The sequence below is a fragment of the Schistocerca nitens genome, chromosome 3, assembly GCF_023898315.1.
Source record: "Schistocerca nitens isolate TAMUIC-IGC-003100 chromosome 3, iqSchNite1.1, whole genome shotgun sequence".
Lineage (NCBI taxonomy): Eukaryota > Metazoa > Arthropoda > Insecta > Orthoptera > Acrididae > Schistocerca > Schistocerca nitens.
This window is the reverse complement of record NC_064616.1, coordinates 563,633,250-563,651,470: the sequence shown is the minus strand read 5'-3', so window position 1 is coordinate 563,651,470 and position 18,221 is coordinate 563,633,250. Positions and strand designations below refer to the sequence as shown.

Sequence of the window (18,221 nt, the reverse complement as noted above, 5' to 3'; positions counted from 1 at the left end):
GCTCCGCAGGCCGGATGGTCACCATCCAAGTGCTAACCCAGCCCGACAGCGCTTAACTTCGGCGATCTGACGGGGAGTGGTGTTACCACTGTGGCAAGGCCGTTGGTCGAGGAAACCCCTAGCATCAAGAAAAAGGTACCTGCTGGTGAAATGATTTCCCTGATGCTGGCAATAACATGTCGATTATCGAGAAGTCGTTGGGGGTCTCGCTCAGTTTGAATCATATTGATGGCTGAGTTCGCGTGAAACACTGTAGAGGTGAATACTGCCCTACAAAGTGAGTTATGCTGTGTCGTACTTAGACGGAAATCAGATGAGATGATGTTGGCGCTATTAGATGCTACCATGGATTCCATCTATTCGAAATAGTGATCACTCTCAAATACTAACCACAATGTCAAAAACGTTGTATAACGTGACAAAGGATAGTTCAGAGAACATTTTGCTAGAATTATTTTCTGGAAAGTAGGAAGCTCGTTTCCCTCATCTGACTCTTAGCCATACAAGACCATATATGAACTGTTCATTACTTACCAGCGTATTGTTCGTGATACATGTCCGGTTTTGAATTAACTATGGACTAGAATGAGATGATCACTCTGCAGTGGCGCGTGCGCTGATATGAAACTTCCTAGCAGATTAAAACTGTGTTTTAATTCTGTGATTCTTGCTTGGGCCTAGTTTGGAATGGCGTTGCTCTTTGAGACATTCAAAACGTTTTCAACTTAGTACCATAAAGCTTAGATGCCTACTGTTGAGAGTCTAAGACTGACTCTGTAGACGTAATATTAATTTATAGTATTATGTATTTAGCTGATCGTTGGCTACACTTCAGTGATTTTATGATGTTTAGTCATCACTGTAAAACATTTGTCTCTATGAGGTTTATAACGGAGACAGTAAACAGCCACAAGAATGATTTTAAAAAGTTTATTGAAATCAAACCATGACCGATTTCGGATTTCTTAAAAATCCGTCTTCAGATCGTTCTTAGGTTTTCTTGCTTGGGCCTAGTTTGGTATTCGTAATTGGTTTGCAGCACTAGGATAGACAGAAAGTATTTTTGTACACTATTTGGTAATAGTTATTAGAGATATAGCTCTTTTGACCTCTATAAAAACATTTATGAAAATGTTTCAAAGTTAATAAAATATGTAGTTTGCTGAAAACGTACGTGCTTTATGATTTTGCTTGACGAAATGGCCGTGTGTTTTTTATGAACTTTAAAAACAACACATAAGTGGACGAGCACTATGTGAGTGCTGTTAAGTTCATTGGAAAAGACTTTACACCAGACTTTTATGTTTAACGGCAGCACACACGATAAACATTTACAAAGTGTAACCCAGCTTCACATGAGTAACATAATTTGTAAGAAATCCGAAACCGGTCATTGTTTGACTCAAAAAAACATTTTTAAACGGTACTTGTGGCTGATTTCTGTTTGAATTATAAACCTCAAATTATTTCAGCCACGGTTCTCAAAATTTCATTTTTCGTCTAAGTAGCATTTGTCTCTATAGTTGTCTCGAAAAGTTTGTTCATAGAAATTTCCATATCAATATAATTCGTATTATTTATCGTTCAGCAGTTATATCGAAGTATACAAACGAAAAAGGAGGCCAAGAATTTTTCTCCATGACAGATATCTTAAGGGTTCTATCAAATGAGACGGTGTAGCAGTAAAAGCTAGTGGTAACATGTTGAGCTAAAAAAATTACAAATAGAAATTGAAGTGCATCACTAGTTACACGAGTGATATTAAAGACTAATATAGTTAGTCTTAGTACATTGAAGCCAGTGTGCCATGTAGTGACCTGTAAATGGCTGCTTGTAGCAAGACTCACAAACAAATCGTGTATATATTGTCTGTACACTCACTCATTCCATTTCATTTCGATAAAATCCGTGTAACTGATCTATGAAGGATATAACTAAGCAACTCGACGACAGAAGATTATGTAGCGTGTATTAGAAATTGTCATATCGCTAATATTAAAGTAACACAGTTCATACGTTGTAGCGGTGGGTGACTAGTTCTAGAAGAAACATGGTAGGACTACAGAAAATATTGCAGCAACAAATAAACGTATGCTTAAAAGCACACCAGACCCACTGGTATGGCGAGGTGGGCCAGTAGTCTGCCGTCAGTGAGAATGGCCGTTAACGTCAAACGTCTGCTGAAGGCACTCACCAGAGCGAGTCAGTTCTCCTAACTCGTGATTTTTGCCATAGACAGACTGTAGTTGTATTTTAATTACATACTGAGGTTAGATGACTCCTCTGAGTTTTATCTCGGCTCATTCACTGTCTACTTCCTATGTTCAGAGGCAGATTTAAAATGCAACCAGAGTGTCCTCAGAACAGTAGCAGTTCGGGCGCAGTGCTTAGGGAGATCCGAGCGCTGCCCACCGAGAGAGAGAGAGGGAGAGCAGCGCACCGTGGGTACCAAACTAACGCTGCTAATTTCCTGTAAGGTTCATCTTTTGACAGCAATGTTTCTAAAAATATTTTTCTGGAAGGTGTAGTCGCCAAGATTTAATCTTGTGTAACACAAGTATTCGTGATAGAGACTATCAGTCTTAACAAACGTTACATATTTTCAGTCCTTGTTCGTGAATCATGTTCGTAAAGTTCGCTGCAGTACGAGTGAAGTATTGTTTCCTAATATTTTAGCATGACCAAGTGATCCCAATTGTGCTCTATCAGCAGCCTGAATTGCGACTTTCAAACAGCTTTAATATGCTTTAATATGCTGCAAAATCGCAACAAGCGTTACATCTTGCAGGAAACAGGCCTCCCACACAGAATACGCGCTGCACTCAAGTACGCCCTCAAGGAACCACCATAAAAATGGTGAAATCGTGTCTTCATGAAATAAGAACCTTATTGCACAGTCGTCGGATGGGTTCTACATCCATTCATTTCAACTGATCGCCTCATGAGGTCATAAATAATAAAAATAGTAATTTATGTATTTGAGTGGTGTCTGTTCTATATCGAATATGACCGACAGAACAGACACCACTCAAATATACGTATACTTTTCTGTAAGAGCGCGACGGCTCCTTGACGTTTGTTTCAGTGCGAATACACTAATATCGTCCGAACTCCTACGGTAATCAATGATCTGCGAGAATGGGGTTAATGGAAGAGGGACGAAGCATTGCAGCGTATGGTAAGTTCTAAATTTGAAACGGGAGGGAACCGTGTCCGGATGGCCGAAGCGGTTACGGCAGCCGCTCATGAGAAGAGGTAAACCCGGGTTCGAATCCCGGCCGGCACAAACTGTCAACCTTTACCACAGCGTTATCACACTGCCCTTTGTGGCTGGAAGTCACGAATTCCCACCCATGGTTTCCCTTTTTTTCCTCATTCTCTGTTTCATATAAATATAAAAATAGTGGCATACACACTGAAATATTACGTCTGCTGCATGAATTTACTACAGGGTGGGGCAAATAAAAGTGGCCCGGACGAGTGGATACGATTGGACGTGAATTTGTGACAGCATTAACGGAGGAGGAAAAGACCTAAAGTTACTTCCAACAACTGCCTATAAAGCCGGCCGAACTTTGGAGCACATGTAAACAATCCTCACGCTTGACAGAGTTGTCCACCCCGGTCACCTGATCTCTCAGTGTGCGGTTACTATGTGTCAGGAGCCCTTAAGTCTAAGGTGTATCGCAACAACCATCATAGTCTTCAAGAACTGCAGCAGAACATTTGGGATGAGATTGCAGGAATTGCAGCAGTCCACCTCCGATCAGCCTTCAGCATCTTGCTAACCAGGGTCCATAAGTGCCACCACATGAATGGCGGTCACTTGCAACATCTGCGCCGGCCGGGGTGTCCAAGCGGTTAAAGGCGCTACAGTCTGGGACCGCGCGACCGCTACGGTCGCAGGTTCGAATCCTGCCACGGGCATGGATGTGTGTGATGTCCTTAGGTTAGTTAGGTTTAAGTAGTTCTAAGTTCTAGGGGACTGATGACCTTAGAAGTTAAGTCCCATAGTGCTCAGAGCCATTAGAACCATTTTGCAACATCTGCTATAGTCAGGTTAGTACTGTATTTCTTTTCCCTTCCGTTTTTCTTTGTACCCTGGAACTCTGTTCTTCGGGCCACTTTTATTTCCCTCACCCTGTACTTGTTAATAATACGGTATGAGTAGTCCCGCAGTTAATGATTTGCATTAATAGCAGCCCAGTGCTTAGCTAGAGTGCAGACACGCAGTTCTAATCTGCCAGTGTTCCAGGTGCTGACAACTGTTTGCTGACAGGTGTCGCAATGTCTCCTTCCTTCCTGTCAGCCGTCGTTGCGTCTGTCATCTGCAGCGGATAAATTTCCGCGCAGGCTGATTCGGCGAGTGCCCCCATGCAGGCGGGCGTTTTTCAGTAGCGCGGTCCAACAATGCGGGCTACTGGAGCCAGCCGCACTATTTATTGGCCCACATTGCTGTCGCGTGGTGCAATATGTCGTACCTGAGAAGTGACAACCAACCGTCGAATCGTGCGATATCTTCCTGCCGTCGAGGACAGGACTAACAGTTCATTCAGCGAGTACGGCGTGTAGTATAATGCTGTGAACTAAGGTCGGAGCACAGCCGGCTGGAAGTGCGACGTAGTATACAGCTTGACCCGGTCCTTCTACACCATCTTGTTTCACATCCTCATCATTATTATGATCATCGTCATCATCATGAGACAGACACCAAACAAGACATGATTAAAAGGAACATGTCTAACTGCACACTGCATCACACATCGAGCAGGCTATGGTCCGTTGTCAGTTTCTGTTTGTCATCTATCTACTGGTAAAAATTTCCATCGTGATGGAAGGCGTGAACGCAGTCGTGTGACGACTTGAAATTATAAGTGGCGATAGAAAGGCTTCCGTCTGAGGCCTTTGCTGCAGCGTATATGCAACATAGCACGACTCCGATGCAGGTATGTAAGCACCGACACAAAGGCAAGGGATTAGAGTTCCATTCGTGTCTTTCCAACATGCGTGTGGTAATTGCGGAAACGTGAACTGTGGCAAACTTATTACCAAATGCGTCCAAACAGTACCAGCGTGATGTTATTCTTTACTTGGCTTCCGAAAGGCGAACGTCGGTAGACATCCATGGGAGAGTGACGGATATGTATGGGGCAGCATGTCTGTCGAAAACCAGGCGAAAAGTGTGACGAGTTTCGCGCTGGTCGTGGTTCGACACAAGACGCCAGTCGATCTGGGAAGCCAACTTCATCCATTACGGACAAGTGAGGCACACTCGAGCACTCGCCCATAGTCCTCATCTCTCCCCATGCGATTATCGCGCCTTCGACCCCTTAAAAACGCCCTGAAGGGCACAGAAGGCAGTTCTGGACTTCTTCAAGGTGTTTTACCAAATGAGTACTTTCAACCTGGTGCGTCGGTGGGATGTTGCCTCAGTGCTCACAGTTATTGTGCCTCATTTGCATGCCGATTCTGGAATGTACAGCCTTCGAACGGTAACTTCTTATAGCCTTTGTATAAATAAGTTAGCCTCTGACTGCAAGAATCATCTTTAATATCCTTACTGCATTATCGATTTCTGGACTGCCAACCCCATCATCAGATGCACATTGTATGTAGATATCTAATCGATGATATGTATAATTTCCATGGGATCACCAGCTCCTGCCGACCGCTCAGGTGTCATATTGTAGACACAGGTTTTTGTACGTATTATTTATCGGTGATGACAGTAAACTGTGATCCCGAAAAAATTATACCAACATCGATTAGATGTACATGTACAAGCTGCATCTGAAGATGGGTTTGGTAGTCCCAAATTCGATAATGCAATAAAAAAATTAGATGATCCATGCAGCCAGAGCCTAATTTACTTATGAATTCAACTAATCTACTGTTCATTAAGTTTGTTGTACATTTTCGTTCACAGCGGATAACTAGCGGAAGCTCATGTCTACATCTACACCTACACACCGCAAGCCATCTTGCGGTGTGTAGCAGAGGATACTTTGTGTTCCAATGTCACTTTACTCTTTTCTCTCCCAGTCGCGTATGGTTGGCGGGAGACCTCCGTATGGGCTCGAACCTCTCTGATTACATATCCAACAATGATACATGAAACAGGTTAAATGAGGAAATCGGAACAAATGTCGAGGGACAGAGCTTATTATGAATGTTATCAACTATTGCCGAAAACATTGGAAGCTTTCTTTATAAGACTACCCTAACAACATATTCATCCAAAGCTAATATGGAAACCTTAAAATATATATAAGAAAAACTAATATCGAAGGTGTAGAGCCAATAGTATTTTCTCCGATAATGGATACAGAAGGGCGGAACCGACAGTAATACTGAATGTATCGGATAGTGTAAGTATGCGGTCATCATTACCGGAATGGTGTTAATGACTTATCTACATGATGCTCAATAATCTATACTAATATAACTAAAACAAAACACTGAGAAAGGCACTACGGATTTAGATACTACATATGTGGTGATGAAAGCGACAGCCGAAGTGTTGCTGCCTTCATTCAATAATGTCAACGTATACATATATACTCGGCAATTCACCTAATGTTGTGCGGCATAGGGTACTTCTGTTAATGCTATAATTTCAAGAATAGAACATATTACAGGGAACCACATTCTTGGCATATGAATTTCACTTTGTTCAGCGCAGATTATACACTGTGTCAAATACGTGTGATAAGCTAACACAGTGTGCAGGGCTAGGTGGCAAATCTACATACCTACCATTCTCGGTCAGGGCGCTACTAATTGCGCTACACCAGGTACATTTCACAGACTAGCATAAAGCCTCAGCTTAAACTAGCTCCTTCATATTCCTTCCAAATTCCACAGAGGATCTACTATAATGCTGTAGACCTAACACCACATGGAGAGAGGCGACATTCTTGTTCCCTATGCGCATTATGAGCAGCAGCGTCAGTATCTCAGATGTGCGAGGATAGCACAATTGGTACCGCAAAGCCTGCAGTAGACAGATGTACGGGTTCGAGTCCCGGTTCGCGTGGAGTTTTAAGCGGTCGTTATTAGTACATGTAAAGTAACTTCGCAAATGAAACCTAATTAACGCAGTAAAGAGGCCAAAGCTCCCCTCATATTCAGTCTCCTGGTGGTAGTAGACCCACAGCATCGTAGAAGAACCTCTGCGAAATTTGGGAGGAATGATGAGGAGCCAATAACATGTTGAAGCTCTAAGTTGGTCATTGGAACGCGTTGTTAGCTCTCCACCCTCGAGGCCAGATATCTGGATTGTGTCCCAGTGCGACAGAATATTACATTAACATATACAATCAAAATTCTTCTGTCTCTTAAACATTTTTGCTGTACACGAGCAATATGCTTAAGGAATTCAGCACATAAAGTGTCACATCAACAGACTTTTGTGCTGTATAGCTTAGGCATAGTGCATACAGCAATCTGGACGGGGAAACCAATTTTCAGCGTTTACCGCTCGTCGTGTCAGTGAAAATCACGTTTCTCAAACCACATTTATTGATAGATGTGCCAAGGATCATTTTCACTTCAGTCGTATAATTGTGTCGATCAGGATTATTTTAATCGCAAATTGACGGCAGTATCGTTCATTTTAGCTCCACTTGATAATCTGAGAGAGAGAGAGCGAAAATACAGACGAATACTGCGTGTGGTCGCATAAGACAGTCTAAAGAATTCCCTACTATGACATTGTTGATGGACACACGCCTTCAATTGAGACAAGCCTGTATCTCACATGAAATAATACGCCGGCAAGTCCACGTCCGCCGCATTTGAAATTAAAAATTCTGATGTACACCTGTCGCTTCACAGACCGCAATTAGTCGTGTCGTAGCAGATCTTTTCCAATTGCTTTATTACTGAATGCTGACGGAGCTTCAAGGCAGTTATTGGACTTGCTCTCGTCATATTTCACTAGGCTAAAAGAAGAAACTGACTGATGGGAATTAATTTAGATGTTCTATGAGATGAAAGTGGAGGCTAAATAGAATTTCAAATGAGCGTCGCAGTGAATCCACATTGATATGTATATGGCTCTGCAGAAGAACGTTCGTCGTCTGTGGCTGTAACACTGAGATTGTAAACAAACTGCAGCCGGACAGTAATTTTTTTCTTTTTTTTTAAGACGAAAGTTACATTTTTCTTGACTTACCACATGTTTGTAATTGAGGAAACCGTGGGTATAGAGTTCCATTTGAATTTTCAAAGAAAATTCCTACCTTAAAATTAGCTACACAATCTTAACTTACAGAAGAACAGGAACTCAGTATATTGCAAACATCTGAGACAAATAGCTACATTCATTAATAGAATACTAGTTCGCAAATGGCGCTTAAGCCTGCTTCCTTGTGTTAAATCATTATTTTATGCAGAAATCAGTTAAACTCTTTGATTATATTTTAAAAAGTCTTGGAGACAAAGGTTGTCTCGTGACTCAGATTCGTTTTTCAGTGACAACGTCTTCCATGCCAAAGAGAGCCTTCAATACAAATAAGTAGTTAGTTACAAGCCCGTAAATGGCCAGTATGTAGCACATAAATACATAAGCGTGTGCAGTTACTGTTCAGCTGACGGGTTTTGCACCATAACGTTTATTGTTAAGATTATGTCTAGAACAAATAATTAAGATGTAGTTTTTAAACAAAAATCATTGATATCCTTCGGGCTGTGATCTGCGTAAATTCAGTACTTCGTGTAGACCATCTCAGAAAAAAACAAAACAATGAGATTAACATTCTCCATCGTTCTTTTATCCTGTCTTCTATGAGAAAAAGTAGTTTATAGGACATTCTCACGACCAGATCTAGAGTACTACTGCTCACTCAGGGCTACAGATCAGATGTGACTTATTCTAGAAACAATAACGTATTGTAGAAGAGCACTGTTTGTGGAAGTCTCTTTCCTTACACAAACGACAGTAAAGTAGATATTCTACAGAAAATGTGACCCGAATATGAAGGCATGCTGTAAAATTTCGAGAAAGTGTCTTCTTCACAGAAGATTATGGAAATTTCATGTACAAACGTTTATGAGCGTATTGGCATGAGTCCCCCCATCCCGCCAGCCAAACCTCCTTCCATTAAACTTATACGGTGGCTTTGGGAGAGCAAAAGGAAACGTCCTTGAAAATTATTTGCAGAAGTAATTATTTTCACTCGCGTGTTCAGATTTGATTACAGCTGTCTTGAACAGTATCACATCTTTCCGACTTAGAACATCACGCTAGTCTCTAATAACTTGTAAAAGCAGGGGCCTTCTGCCTCTGGAAAACAAGGCCTACTTTAGATCTACTTTAATATGAAGTTGAATTCTGGCATTCTGTCCTCAAGTTAGATATTCCTCATTTATACTATCTGATCAAAAGTATCCGGACACTCCTATGTAATCAGAAATTGACCACTACATGTCAAGAGGGGTGATTCCGCCAGTGTTAAGTCAGGCGGGGTGTATTGTGTTGTCAGCAGAGAAGCAGCAACAGCACGATGGGTCAGTCAGGTGAGCTCACTGGCTTCCAACGTCGACTAATCATTGGATTTCATCTGACCAACAATTTCACCAGGGACGCGTCAACCCCTCTAAGGCTCTCCACGTCAACTGTTGGTGATGTTGTTGTGAACTGGAAACGCGAAGACCAGGCAGAGCTCATGATCTGACTGACAAGAACCGTAGAGCATTGTGAATGGTGGTAGTAAGCAATCGCATGAAATCAGTGATCGGGAATAACTCGTCAGTTTCGAAATGCTCCCAGCAGCCCACGTAGCACAGTGAATATGCGTTGGAAGCTAAAAAGATTGGGGTACAATGGTAGAGCAGATCCTCAGAAGACACGCATTTCTGTAATCATTGCTAAGCATAAAGAGCGACACTACTGGGCAGTGGATGAGAGGAGACGAGTGATTTGGAATAATGAATCACGCTCTACGCAGTGGCAATCCGATGGAAGGGCTTGGGCCTGGCGAATGTTTGGAGCACGTAGCCTGCCATGGGGCATAGTGCCAACTGTGAGGTACAGAGTAAGTGTAGTTACAGTGTGGGGGTGTTTTTCTTGGATAGGATGTGTTTCCCTTACTACTTTTAAGAGAACGCTAAGAACGGAAGCATACGAACACAGTGCAGTCGTGCGTACAGCGCGCAGTAGAGGAACAGCTCGGAGACGACAATCGTTTGTATAAGGATGACGGTGGACCCTGTCATGAACCAGCATCTGTGAGGTAATGGTTTTTAGGTAATAACATTCCTGAAATGAACTAGCCTGCTCAGGGTCCAGACCTAAATCCAATGGAACATCTGTGGGATGAGTTACAATGTTGACGTCGCTCCAGATCCCAGCGTACGACATTATTATCTTCTCTGGTTTCGGCTCTTGAGGAAGGATGGGCTACAATTCCTCCACAGACACCTCATTGAAAATGTCTCGAGCAGAGCGCAGGCCGTCAGAAAGGTGAAAGGTGGACACACCCCATATTAATTTTAAATGACAGGTGTCCGTATACTTCTGGTCAGATTGTGTATACAGGCACGGATTTTTGACGTCATATTTCAGTACCACATATGTCGTGTGATGATATTTGTTTTGACAGGTAATTCCTCAACATTGGCCTCTGAGAAGAGGCATCAAGAATTTCGCGGATGATGCCTCTGCAAATATAAAGCATTTCGTTATAAAAGTCATCAGTTACACGAACTATCGATTTTCTATATTTTTTCAAGTACTCATTTTTCGTGCTGAAAATTAAACTGAGCTTGCAGCTAAAAATATTTTAATTTCGATGCGAAGCGCTATAATGTGTCTAGTATGACAGGTATCATATACTGTCTGTCATGAACAGGATAACAACACATTCAGTACGTACTCCAAAATTTCCTATCGAATCACAACTCTCGTTTCTTGGCATTATTTGATGAAAAACTTCCGTCTTGCCTAAGAATTAAAGCTACAAGAGAAAAGTTTATTCAGGAGGAAGGAAGAGTAAGATTTAACATCCAGACGACGAAAGAGGTTATTAGATACGGAAACACTGATAAGAATGATCGCTTTTGTCCATTTCAAGGGAGCCACAACGGAATTCGCCTTAACTATCTTAGGTAAGCCACCGAGAACAGAAATATCAGATTTTTTTGTCCTTTGAGCTTCCACAGCCTCTTATTACTTTTTATGAGAGGTATTTGGAAAGTAAGGTCAGATTGGTCGCGAAATGGAAACCACTGTGAAAATCTAAAATGTTTTATTTACAACAGTTGGCTACACCTTCTAGCTACTTCTCTACATACTTGCCGATCTGACTAGACATTTGTCGTAGCGCTGTACCAACTTTCCAGTACCTTCGTAATAGAAGGCAGCTGTCTGTGCTTCCCGCCAACTCTCTGCACTGGTCTACATCTTGCTGTCTGTGCCAAAATGTTGTCTCCATAGCCAGCGGTTCACGTGAGCAGAGATGAAACGCAGGGGGGGGGGTGAATTACGAGCTGTATGTTGGGTGAGCAAACACTTTCCATCGGAAACGCTGCAGGAGCATCTTCATTGCCCCTGCAGAGTGCGCCCGAGAACTGTCGTGGAGAAGGAAGCGCATGACAGTTATGCTATGTGGGCTACATGACATCAGGCGAAATCTCTCACCAGGTCCTCATACTTGAAATGAAACACTATTTTCTTGGCATCTTTACTTGCTGACTGTATGCTCAGAGCTAAAGTGATCGACGGGAATACTAGAGACACTGTCCAACACATCTGGGTAAAGCTTCATAGGATTTTCACTGTGCTTACCATTTCACGCCCGATCGGATCTAACTTTCCGAATACTCTCATAAAAGAAAACATGGTTAGTAACAGGCTGTAATAATTTACTTTATAAAAGAAACGTCAATGCCCGTACTTGAATTTGAACCCTACTTCTGTCCAATGTTACCCCACAGCTTAAGCGACTGGTCACCTCGCACGCTAACTAGGTATGGGCCGCTTGCGAATTGACTGGTCCAAGGAACAGTTCACAAAAGTGAACGAAAGGAACGTGGAACGACTCGTAAGTAAGGAATAGTCGTTCATCATTCCCTTCAAATTGGTCTCTGTCTCATTTGATCGATCTCATTCTTTTTCGGATAGCCACTCATTTCTCGTTCCAGCTCCACCGTCCTTTGTGGAGTGCCGAGTTGTAGTTTTTTTTCATTTTTTAAAGTAGCTTTAGGGATTTGCCCATATAGCCATCTCAGTTGTGAAAGTTACGATAGTGTTGTTCTAAAAATTCAGAACATTCGTACTGATTTCGCATATGCTTAGACTTGTCATGTGACGCCATGCAGGTGATTTTAGTGTCAGCTATGACGGTACGAAGACAAGGACAATACATCACCCAGTCTCCGAGCGGAGAAAATCTCCGACGCGGCCGGCAATCGAACTCGTGCCCCTTCGATTAGCAATCTGCAGCGCTGAGTTCTTGTTGATTCCGCTCATTGTGTTCGCCCGTCTTTGTTCAATATCAAACCGTTTCCGAAATCTCGACTTACAGTTCTTTGTTAAGCCGTTCACTGTCCACGACCAGTGAGAGCCGAAGTTCTGTGCGACGTCGAAAAACTGGCTGCACGGTCGCCGTGCCAAGCTAGTATACCCGTTACGTGGCGAACTTCAACCGGTCCCGTCTGACTAGATTGACTGCGGTATTCTGTTATCCCGTTTATTACCTTGTCTGCGAAACTGTAGGCGAAAATGTATGTCACTTAAATGGCAGACTGACAGCGGCTTGTAGTAACTAGACAGATACAATTTACGAGCTGCTTACGAGGGGAATCACACATGTATGGAAATATCTCACTTAGGTTCATTCACTATGCCTTCAGGTTTGGAGTAAGTATTGCACTCAGTTCCGTATCACTAAGTAGTACTTTTAGACTATGCTCAGTGGCCGCGTTATAATGCAAGTGAAAGGCGAAATTTTTATAATGTTGATTTGTAACGAATTCACTGTCTATCAATAGATGAGCCTCCACTGACTGCGTAGTCGAGACACGTCCGTTGGCTTCGGATTCCCAGTTGCATTAGCTTTACTGCACGAAACTTCAACCCAGTTTATATCTGGGTTATTCAATGTGTGCAACCTACTTCTTTTGGATGACAGATGATGCAAAGTTGGTTATCGACATCTGAAAAGTTGAGGGGGCTGAGAAAGTAATTTTTTACTCTTCCAAGATCTTGCAGCCGTCAGTACTGCTAATACAAACAGCTCAGTAATTAGTATCAGAGTCCACAACCATCTTTTCTCAAAATGAACAGTAACGTACATAAGAGTGCTTTGAGAAAATGTAACATGTAAAGTAAAACAACACTGAATTGATTAATTTTAGTTCTGTTAGTTCTGACTTCGACTGGCACCACTGTCGTATTGTACAGGGTGACCCACAACTCTGTTAACATTTGAAACTTCAATGCTTCTCGGAATAATGTAGGTGGAGAAGTAAAAACTGACACACATGCCTGAAATCACATGGGGTGCTATTGAAACCAAATAAAGCAGAAAAATGATCAACAGCTGGCGCTTCATCCGATGCAAAAGGAATAATTAGCATAGCAATTGATTCTTAGCACAGATAATATTCTTTACAAAAAACGCTCAACATTTCAATCACCTAAAATACCTCTAGTCGAGGGACAGTGTTGTGAACAGCACTGTACAGTATATTACTAGGTATGATGAGAAACTGTCGTCTGATGTCGTCTTTTAGCATCCCGAATGAGGCCGGATGATGGCGGTAGACTAGCAGCTTGAGGTAACCCCACAACCAGTAATCACACGGACAAAGTCCGGGTACTTTGGAGGCCAAACATGGCGGAAGTGGCGGCTCACCACGCGTTCCTCCCCAAACTATGTGCACGAGGGGCATTTTACGCGTGTAGGATTATGGGGTGATGGCCATCCTACATAAAAGTTATACCTTCCAGCAGGTGTTTATTAGCCACTCAAGGCATTATGATGTTCTTTGACATGTCGGCGTACCGATCACATCGTGCGGAGTCACTGACGTTGCAGTCCAGCGCCATGTGGAAGTGGATTTTGCACTCTTTGCTGGTTTCAATAAAACCTCATGTCATTTCAGTCATGTATGTCAATGTTTACATCTCTACCTACATTATTCCGTGATTTAGCGCATTTTCAAATGTTAACCGACTCCTGGGTCACCTCGTATTTATCAAACGGCTACTTTTCAAACATGGTTCAAATGGCTCTGAGCACTATGGGACTTAACTTCTCAGGTCATCAATCCCCTAGAACTTAGAAAGAACTACTGAAACCTAACTAACCTAAGGACATCACATACATCCATGCCAACAAATTACAGTAAACGGTCTCTCTCTCTCTCTCTCTCTCTCTCTCTCTCTCTCTCTCTCTCTCTCTCACACACACACACACACACACACACACACACACACACACATACCACCCCCCCCCCCCCACACACACACACAGACACTACCTGCGTTACTTTTTATTCCTTTTACACGAGTGAACTGGTAAGTTTCCAAATGCCATCAGATATTCTAATTTTTACAATTAAAAAAACTCTAAGCTACATTAGAAAGTCACTCACTGCCTTAAAAACTTCAGTGCTTTAGGGTTGCCGACATAGCGACGACTGAATGATAAAAGTCGAATTACCATTGCTGAAACAGTTAGTTGGCTTAGGATGCAATTGCAGAAAGTTTCGGGTTCGAACAATGGTACTTTGCGTCACAAAAGTTCTTAGGGGTATTTTGAGGACCCTATTAGTATCTGACAGTTGTCTGTGAAGAGAGAGACCGAGTGAGGCGACGCAGTGGTTAAGCTACTAGATTCTCATTCTGAAGATGCCGTGCTCAGATTCCTGCCTCGCCATCCTGATTTCCGAACTGTCGACGGGCCCACTCAGTTCAGTCGGTTGTTCAGGTAATGTCATAATTAGGTCATAGCCGATTCCTTCCAGCATCCTGGACTAAGGAGTGAAGGAAAGAGGGAAGGTTTAAGTTTAGCATTCTCGTGGTCGTGCGGTAGCGTTCTCGCTTCCCACGCCCGGGTTCCCGGGTTCGATTCCCGGCGGGGTCAGGGATTTTCTCTGCCTCGTGATGACTGGGTGTTGTGTGATGTCCTTAGGTTAGTTAGGTTTAAGTAGTTCTAAGTTCTAGGGGACTGATGACCATAGATGTTAAGTCCCATAGTGCTCAGAGCCATTTTTTAGCTTTCTGTCGTCGGCTAGGTCACTAGAGATGAAGGACAAATTCGATTGGGCAGTGATGGGGAAGGAAGATCAGCTACTCTCGCACAAAGGAATCGACGTCGCTGAACATAAAATCTGTCTCTTGAAACTTTCCCAGCGGCTCGAATATTTCACCATTTTTCCGCAGTGCTTTAAAAATCTTGCAAGCAACTCATGTTTGGACAGGCTGAAAGGTATTCAGCAGAATATCGAAACAATATTTAATAATGTCCCGTATGCAGTGCCAGAAAATGATGGAATATTTAATCTGAGTAGCCAGATGGGGTTTGAGTAACAGCCCTTTCGAACCTATACAAGGGAGAAGAAGCAGCTTCAAATATTTCTTTTTCTTTTACTTTTGGCGTAGTATATGGATCAACAACACAATTTCTTATATACCATAGTGTTGGCAAACACTCTGTTTAAAATTGTTTATATGGCAGAAGCTGACATCGATTAGGGTCGTTTTGAGACCGAAAAAAAGAAAACTTGTCTTAGTGGTTAAATGTACACTAGTGAATTAATGGTCAGTGTGTTCAATCCCAGTCAGTTCTAGGACTTTTATCTGCCGCTTATTAATTTTCCCATCTCTCGCAATTTATTTACTGTAAAATATGTCGAGTTGAACCAACGATCGTAGCTCACATTAAACTGTAGATTGTCCTATAGCTGGCTTTGTAAATCAATTCGAAGGTCAGAATAAGGTAAGGGTATACCATCTCAAGTAGGATGATGCTTAGTAAAGCATTGAGGTGTTCAAACCAACCTGCGGGTTGATGAAAACTTTACTTACCACCGGAATACAATGCCACCCGACCACTGCCCCATTTCGCTCGACGCCTTCTACAACGTAACTAGTGACCCATCTCGAATGACCTCGATCCTGAAGACATGTTTGGTTTTTAACGTCCTCATCTTTACAGGGGTCATAAATAGAAACGCAATCATTTTTTGCAGAGACGAACCAAGGACTGATGTTGTCGAAGCCCTTACTTGCTACGTGAGAAAGCTGAGAGAGGGGAAGCATCAGCTGTTGGTGTATCGATCAGGTGGCGCTTAGATGACGCATGCGGAGGCTGTTGAGCAGGGAGCGGCAGGCGGGGTGTGTTAACCTCATTTGGGAGTGCATCGTCTCCGCGCTGCGACAGCTGCTTTCCGTCCTCCGCCCTCGTCGCTCCACTACACGCCGTTTTACCAGTAATTACACGCTTGCCTGCAATTTGGTGTCGCTGCAGCCGTATTGCCTGTTTATGTTATACAAGTTCCCATGCTCTACTATTCTTTAAGTCCTATCAACAATAAATTTCACTGTTATCTTCTCTAGAAATCGGCCTTTAACCGGCCGTGAAAGGGTGCTATGCACACACATTAAAGACTTTATGACAGTTACCAAATTGTAACTATGTAGATATAGATTGGTAATAGGCTGAAGACTAATTCTAAACAAAAAAGCTGGCAATGCCTTTTTTTCTACTATTTTAGAATTTTTGTACAATGACCTCTGGCGCGCAGTGCACTTTTCAATATTGATGTTGAGATACAGTATAAATTCGATCTCTTTGATAATGCTTGTCGTTGCTGATAAGCTTCGAACTATAACTATTCAAAGCTAAGTGTTCAACAAAGTACATTGGAAGACTTTAATATTCCTACGGTTGTAAGTTCAATCTATCTTGAGAGTCTCTTATTTTTCCGCATCGTTCCTGATCATCTCTTATACTAAATTTCAACTAATTGTGAGGTAAGTGGGTGACGTCCAGTTTCACTCTTTTGCACATTGGCGAATTGAATCCGATATAACTCTAAATTACATCCGACACAGCAAGGAAATGACGTGAAGTCATCTCAAAATGCCTACAAATATCGTTAACTGTAGTTTGTCATTTTATCCACTGTGGTAGAAATCGTGTACTTCGGTGAAATAAATGATAGCTTCTTACTTTAAATGAAAGCAAGAATTTTCGTCTCCTGGAAAACCTGGAAAATTTATTTCATTTTTAGTGGTATTTTACGATAACCTTATTGAGAAGAAATTATCAAGCGCAGAATTTCTTTAGATTCGCAAAATCACTACTTCTAACAAACCAGATTTCGAAAGTTTCATCCTGCTTAGCTGTCTTTCAGAAATCTGCCTAACCAAGGGTGTGTCCACCCTGAAGTTGATAGAAAACGGATGTCAGTACAATACTATAACATACTGCCTATCTGTCAGTTGTTTAGTGTTTACTGCAATTGCTTCCTTATGTACGAAGTGCTTTTGTTATTTCTAGAACACTGAAATTCAAGAATCAAGCTTTAGAATGCCAGAGTAAATAAACCTTTACCTCTAACAACAAGTAATGTAATAAGAGTTAATTACTCTGAATGTTACGGAAGCCACTGTCCCAGACGTCAACTTCTGTTCATCGTGACTCATAGTGGACAGAACCTGCATAAGTGAATTTAATAAATACTCTTCCTTATTTTATTTCAAGATCTCTGGTGGCAAGGGAGCCATCTGCTTCTATTTTTTGAGAAAAAGAAATTGGTCTTGTTGTTAGAATTGCTAACTATTGGCATAGAGGTCCTAGATTCGGTTCTCAGTCGCCTCCTCGAATTTTTATGACGCAGAAACGTCAGAAGCCACCGTCAAATCCAACTTCACTACCTGATGCATCCTCGCATCAGAGAGCTTTGCGTACCAGTGCGCCAACGATTTAGTTGCCGCCAGAGAATGTATCCAGCTTCAATTCGTGCTTGATGGAACGACATGGACGATGAGGAAGGAGACTGGAAATTTCCATGGTAGCAGCAACTTCTGAGTGGTACTTGCACTGCAAAGCTACATTTAAAACTGGTCGCCTCCAATGTACATTCACTTGTTTTTAAGTAAACCTGTAACTTAGTGGGAAAAATACTTTTATTTTTCTTGATCCTGTAATACAGTTCTTCTAATCTACGATAAAACATCTGAGCTGCCTTTCCACGTGCAGCAATAT

General features: G+C 42.2%; 1 protein-coding gene across 1 annotated transcript in view; it reads left to right on the top strand.

Moving 5' to 3' along the window:
* Positions 1-18,221, top strand: part of LOC126249336 (uncharacterized) — a 756,239-nt gene that overhangs the window by 199,124 nt on the left and 538,894 nt on the right. The window lies entirely within an intron of this gene.